This window comes from Aedes aegypti, chromosome 2 (assembly GCF_002204515.2).
Source record: "Aedes aegypti strain LVP_AGWG chromosome 2, AaegL5.0 Primary Assembly, whole genome shotgun sequence".
NCBI lineage: Eukaryota > Metazoa > Arthropoda > Insecta > Diptera > Culicidae > Aedes > Aedes aegypti.
The window spans coordinates 47,957,652-47,966,746 of record NC_035108.1 but is presented as its reverse complement, the minus strand read 5'-3'; the positions used below and the strand labels follow the sequence as shown (position 1 = coordinate 47,966,746).

At 36.3% G+C, this 9,095-nt stretch overlaps 1 non-coding gene across 1 annotated transcript; it reads right to left on the bottom strand.

Annotated features, from left to right (window-relative positions):
• Positions 1-5,992: 5,992 nt before the first annotated feature.
• Trnay-gua lies at positions 5,993-6,109 on the bottom strand. Its single transcript has 2 exons — positions 6,073-6,109; positions 5,993-6,028 (listed from the first exon to the last, which is right to left on the bottom strand). It is a non-coding gene; the product is annotated as a tRNA-Tyr (tRNA).
• Between the last annotated feature and the right edge of the window lie 2,986 nt (positions 6,110-9,095).

Below are 9,095 nucleotides of genomic sequence, written 5' to 3'. Positions count from 1 at the left end.
AGATCCTCTGATTTTTTATTTTAGAGGTATTTGTTCACACTAAATGACATTTGTTAGAAAATTTCGGTACATAAGTCGATGAGGCTCACCTTCGTACTTGTTTTCCTGCATTTAGTTGTTTGGCATTGTTAGCATTACAGAAAACAGACTAGAAAAACCGTGAAAAATGATCAATTTCACCCGAAATCACGGTATGTGAGAACGGCGTATGGAGTAGAAAAATGAATCATGAGCTTGCACAACGCTGAACCAAGTATCCAGAAAGTCGCCAAAGCTGGGAGGACACGATGGGCGGGACACGTTGAGAGAATGTCGGACAAAAATCCTGCAAAAATGATGTTTATCTCGAATCCAACCGGTACAAGACGAAGAGGGGCGCAATGAGCTTGGTGATTTGACCAAGTGAAGCACGATCTTGGAAGTATGAAACGATCGAGAAACTGGAGGCAACCGGACCGGACCGAGTTTATTGGCGTAACATTGTGGCGCAGGTCATGTCTTGTCCATCAAAATTTAGTTGTAGAACACCATATTTGTCCAAAATCAAAACTAGAATCAGTTAAAAGTAGTCTACTCCAATTTCTTTTCTCATATTTCTAACAAAAATCATGTTTGTTTAACCATAACTTCATGAATACTCAACCGATTCCAAATCTTTTTGCATGCTTTTGAAGCTAATTTAGTTTTTTTTTAAAGACACCTAGGGTGATGTGCCAGCATCCATCATATTAAGCTTAGATCAATGAGAAGCTGCAATTTTCCCACTATTGCAGTGAATGATACTGATACAAACCGATGGAAAACATTTTTTTCCCAAAATGGCTTTCGCATTGTACAATAAGATTACGATAAATCTTGATCGTCTTATTGCAAATAATGCAAAAAATGCATCTTGCCGTATTCTCAATTCGATACCGTTTTGACTCATATTCCGAACACTTAAGGTCAGCAGTGACTTCAAATGCATCTGATAGGCATAAATTAGGTGATATTTGTGAAAATTTAAATTTCTTCACAAAGTCTAACCCTTAGCTGTTGGGTGTACCGAAAAAAATATTGATTTAGACTTGTTTACTATTGTTTTTACGTTAAAGTATGGAACAACATTTTGATTCAAATACCGAACACTGTGTTCATTCTGTCTCATATTCCGAACACCTTGACTCAAATTCCGAACAGCACGAATAAATCTTATTCAAATGAATAATTTCGCAAATAAATTTATCTGAGCTAGTCTTACTGGTCTTGAACTTGAGAATCATCACTACTCCAGAGCTAAAAAATAGATTTGAAAACGTTAAAATTTAATTGCAATTGACAGCCATTTCGTAGTGATTTGATGACATATTTCAGCGAAACATTTCAACCAAGTCGCCATACAAAAACCGAGTGTTCGGAATATGAGTCTGTTCGGAATTTGAGACAAAACGGTATATGGTTTTCATTTCTGTCGCAATCAGTTTTTGGATTCGTCTCACAACTTACGGCTAGGCTCACTGTGATATATGTAGTGAGTGGTCAGAATACAACATATCAACGCTATGATAAAATGTTCTTCTAGAAGATATAGATTTACAGGCATCTCCCTCCATTCCTTCAAAATGATGAAATATATTAATTTCCTTTAAAATTCATTGTTCGCCATGAAAGTTCAGCTCAAACATATTAACTATATATGATTGTCCGAACAATCATGACAGCTGCTCACAGTGCAGCGAAAACAACACAATCATAGGAACCGTTTTTTTACGCCGAGTTTCGCGCACACATTGATACGCACAAGCTTTTTTTCTCAGTACGACGGATTTAACTTTGTCTACATTCTCAATTATACGCGGTCGTAGAGGAAATTTCATAATATTTCCTGAAATATAGAACTTTTGCGGCGATTGATTGGAATAAGAGCCTTCAGTGAAGTAGTACGAAGGTTTTCCATGGTGAAAATAAGTGTCCAGTGGAGTAAGTCATACAGAAGGGCGGGAAAAAACTTGTATCATAAAGTGGTGTGACTGATGTCGATCACTAAACATTTCTCTCAAATCGTGTTCGTCCATGCGATTTCGGTGAAAAAGTGCAAATTTGATGATTGAACTGAAGTTATTAATCGGAATACAGTATACTATAGTTTTATTGCATTTTGGTGTGCAAGTGTACGAAACATAACAGCTTTCACAAAATTACTCTTGGAAAATGTTGTTGCAGGTAAGTTGGAATATCCGCCGTAAGGGTTACCATAATTGCTCTTACCAGAAAGAGTACATTTTTTCGAATTCTATAAAAGAGTACTAAAGAGTACACTTAGCCTAATAGTTTAAAATTTTTAAAATGCTCTTTTTAGTAACGCGTTTATCTGAATTTCCTTGTTTTGATCATTTTTATATTATTTTATAATCTCTAGTAGTTGCTCTTATTAACTTTAATGACATTGATGCTTAGTGAGTAAATTTGTTCAGTCATTTTTTTTATATTTTTTGCATGTCATAAAGAAAGCCGTTCGAATTTTGGCAATACTATAGTCTATCAATTATTTTTTTAGTACTTAGCAAGAAAGAATGTTCTATATCAAATGTAGAACAATATTGATTTGTACAGGAAACTAGTACTTTTTCAAACCCTGGATCCGAAAAGAATATCGAGTATTATCATTAAATTAAGTTTTTCTAGGGAATTGTTGAAGCAATATAGAAGACGCAAACTTGATTAGTTTAATAGTTTATTTTCGTCTTTTAGGCACTATATTTAAAAGTTAAATCCGTCTATTCCCACAGCTGCGTTCACTATTGGAACATTGGAAAACGACGTTCTAATAAAAGTTGCTGAGCAGAAGTTGTTCCCAATAGTTCACTAAACTAAATCAATAATCAATAATGAACTGTAGACTAAAAATCAATAGTTAGCTAATTATTTAACAAAAGTTTTACCGTTAAGTCACTTATATCTATAGTTAGTGAGATATATGAGCTTATGAATACTTGCTGATCATTATTGAACTAATCGTACCAATTCGAATCAGCTATAATTTAACGAAAATCGTTGGATCCAAGGGGTGGATCATTCCTGATGCATCGAAATAATTTCATGCATGCAAATGCATTTAAATGCACACTCGATAGATTTACGATTCATGGCTTGCTCAAACGTTTGATAAACTTTAGAAGAGCTGTGCTACCACCCCAAAAAACGGTTAACCCAGTACCAAGAGGGATTGAAAACATTCATCATTGAAGTGCCGGGTATCGATATTTAAATTACGGCTTCCCCAAGAAGCGTTAAATATTGTGCTCTGCAAGATAAATCCACGTAATGCGATTATCTGAAAACGTCAATATACCGTCGCAGTGATGATAAAAATCACCAAATGTTTCAGATTTAGCAAATTTAAAACATTTGCGCCTTGAAGAACGAAAAAAAACCAAGCCTACTTGAGTTTTGACGTTGCGTTTGAATTGCGCGCATATCTTCTGCGCGTTACCGCCGCCGCTGGATGTGGATTTGAAATTAAAGTTACTGTGCACGTGGTGTGCAGGAGCCTCATTGCTTGCAAGCACACGGGAGCGCTGTACATTGGGAGACCTTTTTTGGTGCGCCTCATTTTTCTTGAGATGTGTCTCACTGCGGTCTCATGCGCTCCGTCACATGTGCTATTTAAAATTTAGCGCAATAATTGATGTGATTACAAAAGTTTCCAACGAGGATCGAAATTGTAATTCTCGGATCATGAGTCTTCGACCATATCATGTATGCCATCTAGACACCTGTATTATAAGGCGAAAATAGTTGTAGAGGCTTTTCGTTACTAAGCACTTGTTTCACACTTGGATACCGATGGCGAGCTGTAGCGCCGAGCAGCGCATGAGACGAGTAGAGTTACTGCGCACGTGCTGTAGCCTTAGGTGCAGGAGCCTCATTGCTTGCAAGCGCACGGGAGCTCTGTACATTGTGAGACCTTTTTTGGTGCGCCTCATTATTCTTGAGATGTGTCTCAATGAGCTCTCATGTGCTCCGTCACATGTGCTGTTTAAAATTCAGCGCAATAATTGAAGTGATGTCAAAATTATTCAACGAGGATCGAAATTGTAATTCTCGGATCATGAGTCTTCGACCACATCATGTAGACCACCAAGACACCTGCATAATGAGGTGAAAATAGTTGTAGAGGCTCTTCGTTACTAAGCAGTTGTTTCACAACTTGGAAACCGATGGTAAGCCGTAGCGCCGAGCAGCGCATGAGACGAGTCTTCCCGGGAGCACATCGCCTTGCGCGCGCTTTTAGAATTTTCGTGAGCCTCCGGCTAGCGCAGCACACTAGGATTCCGATGAGCTGAGAGACGGTTTGGTTGGAGGCTCGTCAGTACATTTATGTGCTCCTGAGAAGTATGTAACTCTACTTCTATAGAGTGGTCTGTGCATCTAATAGTTCTGAATATGCTGCTGGAAACTTCATTTTTAAGGTTGATGCCCACTTGGATATAGCTCCGGATAATATTTACATGATTGGAAATACAAACATGACTGCCCGACTAGAGGCATATAACAAAAATATAATAAAATTTTATCAGAATATGATATGCATATCTTATTATGATATAATTTCGTTAGGCATCGTTATTCAAAGAAAATATTAAAACAAAAAAATAACATACTATGTTATATTTATTGAATATATTTCTATTTGTTCATTTTTAACAATTTTATAATAAAGATAAATACCTACATATGGAGGAGTATGAAAGAAAAGTCTCTGGGGTTTCTCAAATTATCCAAGTGCTAAGAAATTGTTGTTATCTTAATTTAATTATTGACTAAATTGCAAGTTATTGCAAATTGACTTGTTGTGCTATAAGCTCAATTTTAAATTGTTATTTTTTTTCATATAAAACATACATTTTTCTGTCTATTGCTCCGAATATAAAGTGTTGTTAAAATTTTTATTTAATGGATTAAAAACTCGTAACTGGATGTGTTATCCCGTATATCAGACAGTATTATAGTTTTGATACATTGTATCAAAGATATTTTTGATAGATATAAAACATATTTTGTTATATTTATATTACAATTCATAGAAGTTTTTTTATAATTTTAGTTATTTTAACAACATCCTGCATCAAAATTGCAACAACCTATGTTCGATAAAATCTTTATATCAAAATATAATAAGGTGATATAATTTTTGTATATACCCGTAGTCAGGTGACTATGTTTTCCGGAACCAGTTTTACGGAAATGGTAATATTTCTGAAGATTTCCAATCGATATTAATGAGTCCGACGGCATTCAACTTCCTATTAGTTCTAGTTTCTAGGAAAATTTTAAACATCTGTCCAACTATACACCACACAAAAATACAAGCGACACAAAAAAAAATGACATTTGGACATGACCTCGGAAAATCCGGAACATCTCCGGTGTCCAATGACTAATATGCATGGCCAAGCAAGTTCCTGAAACTAGACCAAATTTGCTTCCGGATGCATTCAATTTCCTCATTTTGTCATAAAGTTATAAGCATTTGAATTTAGGCACAATTTTGCCTATCTCAATCATTATCCCTTGTAGTTCAACACTATTTATAATAAAGAACTAAAATTGTTCCAACGTCCCTAAATGGCCAGGGTAAAATCTGCGGTCAATGACGATTGTTTAGTCTTATTGCAATGTTTGATTGAACTTTTTCATCTCAAATCGCTGGGCAGCAAAGCAACCATGGTGTGAAAGAAAGACATAAAACATGCATCTTGTCACTTTTATTTATTTTATTTATTTATTATTATTTTTATTATTATCGTTTACCCAACCAAAAAATTGAACGTCACTTAGTTTATGCCGTACTTTGCTCGCTTTGAAATAAAGCGAAGCGTGGATGTTTCATGCAAGCATTTGGAATCATCACCCAAAGCATTCAAAAGCATTCATCGACCACCCCGTTCGCAAAATTGGCTATTCCTTTGTCCAATTGATTACAATACAGTCTAGGGACAATAAAAAAATATCCTTCGAACCGGATTTGAACCAGTGACCTATGGATAACTGCTTCGATTCAATGCGGATTCCTCCGCCCAATTTCGACTTCTACAGTCCACCGCTCTACCAACTGAGCTATCGAAGGTTGGTGATTGTAAGTCACCTGAGAGTCCAAATCAAATACATAATTTCTTCAACAATTTTATAACGTTTCAAACAGATTTGTCACTAATGATGTAGTCCAACTTGTTGATTCAAACTGGATTGTTCATTGATGAAAATGTCAGGGATGATTAATTTTGAAAATATTGAACCACTCTTTGTCACACTTTCATAAATTAATATGTAGATATAATAGCATTTCGATAATTAGATTCTCATAATGACAGCTCATTCTGATTTGGTGTGCGATTTGCAAAATAACTTCAAGTTCAAGGACACCAACAATTTTTAAAACTTTGTTCCTGAATCAACTCCTCACGTAGATTCAGAATATATCCAAGATACTATAAAAACAATCCTATTACAAAATCTTGAAGCTCCTCATACCACTTGAACCACATCAAAACCAATCTACGCCCCACTGACTGGAGCCAAAAGCCGCATAGCCTTGTGCAACGAAAGTAAACCAATGCGAAACGGCATTGCATAATGCTGAACACAGTCGTGAAGTCTATTTTAAGACGTTTATTTCTGCTGGATTGGGTACCACCCTCCACTGACTGGATGACTTTCACTTGAGTGGTGTGGCTTCAGTTCCAAATCAAAACAAGCCATTTAAATGATCGTTGAAACTGATGATAACATTGAGGCATACTTCTCAAAGCATCCAACAATAGCTCATAAGACATAAGATAATCGAAAGAGATTTTATTTTTATTTTGTTTCATGCAATGAAAGTTCGACCGAAAATTAAAATGTTTCACACCTAAAACCGAAAAATAGCCATAACTTTACTAAATCTCAATCGATTACTATTTTTTTTTTATGGTAACCGAGCAGCATTCAACTAAATTTTACATGAAAAAACAATGCAATGATTTTGTTTTTATTGGTTGATAAATTTGCAATTAGATAAGGACTGCCTATATTTATTTTTTTTTTTGTTTCTTTCCAGCTTGAAGACTTAATGAAGATTTGTTTTAAAAATATTAGAAATAGATCAATCAATCTTTGAGATATACTGTTCTGGATGCGTGCGACTACTTGGTACACACTAATCTAAACATGATGAGCAAGGCTTCAGTAGTAACAAATTTCGTTCAAATTTTATTCTACTTCATTGCCCGTCGATATGTCTTCTCCATTTCAAACACTAAAAATTCATAATCCCATAAGCGTGTGTTAAGAGCGCTGTGTTTGCTCTCGTCTCAAAATCTTCAATCGAGCGATTGTGTTCAGCAAAAACTTGTACACCATCCCAAACCGACAACAATTATAATCTTGATAACAATTTATGGAGAGCGTACGCCACGGCACACGTCCAACGTCACTCATCAGTCATATTTCGTCCCTGCCTATATGTCGCCGCTTGAAACAATAGAGATAGAAAACTATAGAGGACGAATGTCGCTGCTGTTCCCTTTGTTCTCGCTCAGAAACATGTCGAGTACATAAGTGTCAAACTGCATACTTTTTCGCGTTGACATTTATAGCCCCGCCTATCTCCGCCAGCAAAAGATGTTCCTGCAGCGACGCCAGCGACATTCTTCCTCTATAGTTTATTACCTCTATTCTTGAAACTCAGAAACTGAGGAGGATCCGACTCGGTTTTTCGATCCGGCGGACACGATTATTGCTCCCCCTGCCGCCCAGGATACGGATCCGAAATAAAAGTGCAATTAGAAATTGAAGAGGAAACCTGTTATGTACGGTTCGCCACGTGGCTGATGGCTCGCTTGTTCGCTCGGAGATCCCATCGCGCGATGCGATGTTTGTTTTACATCCATCACCCTGTGTGGCGATGGCTTCTTTGGAACACGGCCACTGTGGGATTCAGGTTACTGTGACCCGAACAAAGCGACACAGTAAATTAAGTGCTGTTTTAGTATTGTGTAGACTGTAGAATCTTGTCGAATTAGATTAGTTTTTGGCATCCAGAATGTATTGAAACCAAAGACAAATTATTGAAACTATACATTTTTCCTATTTATTCAATTTCTGTATCACAAAACTGAAGAACTAACAACAGTTATAGGTAGAGATCCTCTAGTATAACTGTATGTATTTTTTCATGATTTTCTCTATGAATTTCGTATTTTCTCAAAAGATTCAGACATTTTTCCGAAGATTTCTTCAGAAGCTCATTAAGTCATTATTTCCCGCGGAATTTTTCCAAGAATTTTCCTAAGGAATATCTATAGAAACTACCTAAGAGATTCCATCAGGAATTTATTCAAAGATTCTTTTTGATGCTTCTAAAGGAAGTCTTATGTCCTCCAACTGTAGAATTCGGTTAAAAAATTAGTAAAAAGTATCTGGAGGAACTCCTAGTAAAGTTGAGTTAATCCCTGAGGAAATGACTGGAGGTAGTGTAGTTGGAGTGCTCAAGGATTTTCTGGCAAAAACTCTGGAGAAAATCCTTCTGGCATCCTTTGAAAAATCGATGGAAGAATTTCTGGGAGTCCCTGAAAGTATTCTTTATGAGAGCTCTGGACAAATCACTGGAAGATTTCTTAAACTTTTCACTTGAAACATCATTGATGAATTTTGTTGTTGACGAATAAGTATAAGCATAAGCATTGATGACCGTACAATTCGTAATTGCTATTCCGTGATTGACCAGAATCATCGGAGTTGTACAAGAAACCAAGAGATGTAGCTTGGGAGTAGCTTTCCATAATCAATGTACATTTTCAAGAACTCCAAACATTAAAAAGTCAATAACGGCGCCGGCCACATCCTTACGATCATCTGGGAAGGGAAGGAATGTTAGTGTGACATCCATTGTTACTAGAGACCGAGATCACCTCTGCATCTCCATGGTTGTCATGAGAAGGAGCTTTATTAGTGGGAAGGGATCATAACTGCATGATCAGGATTCACCTTGGCAGGTGATGCGATTCATTCAACCTCAGTTTTAAAATCATCTATCAGAACTCTAAAAACAACGTGAACATACAGTAAGTCAA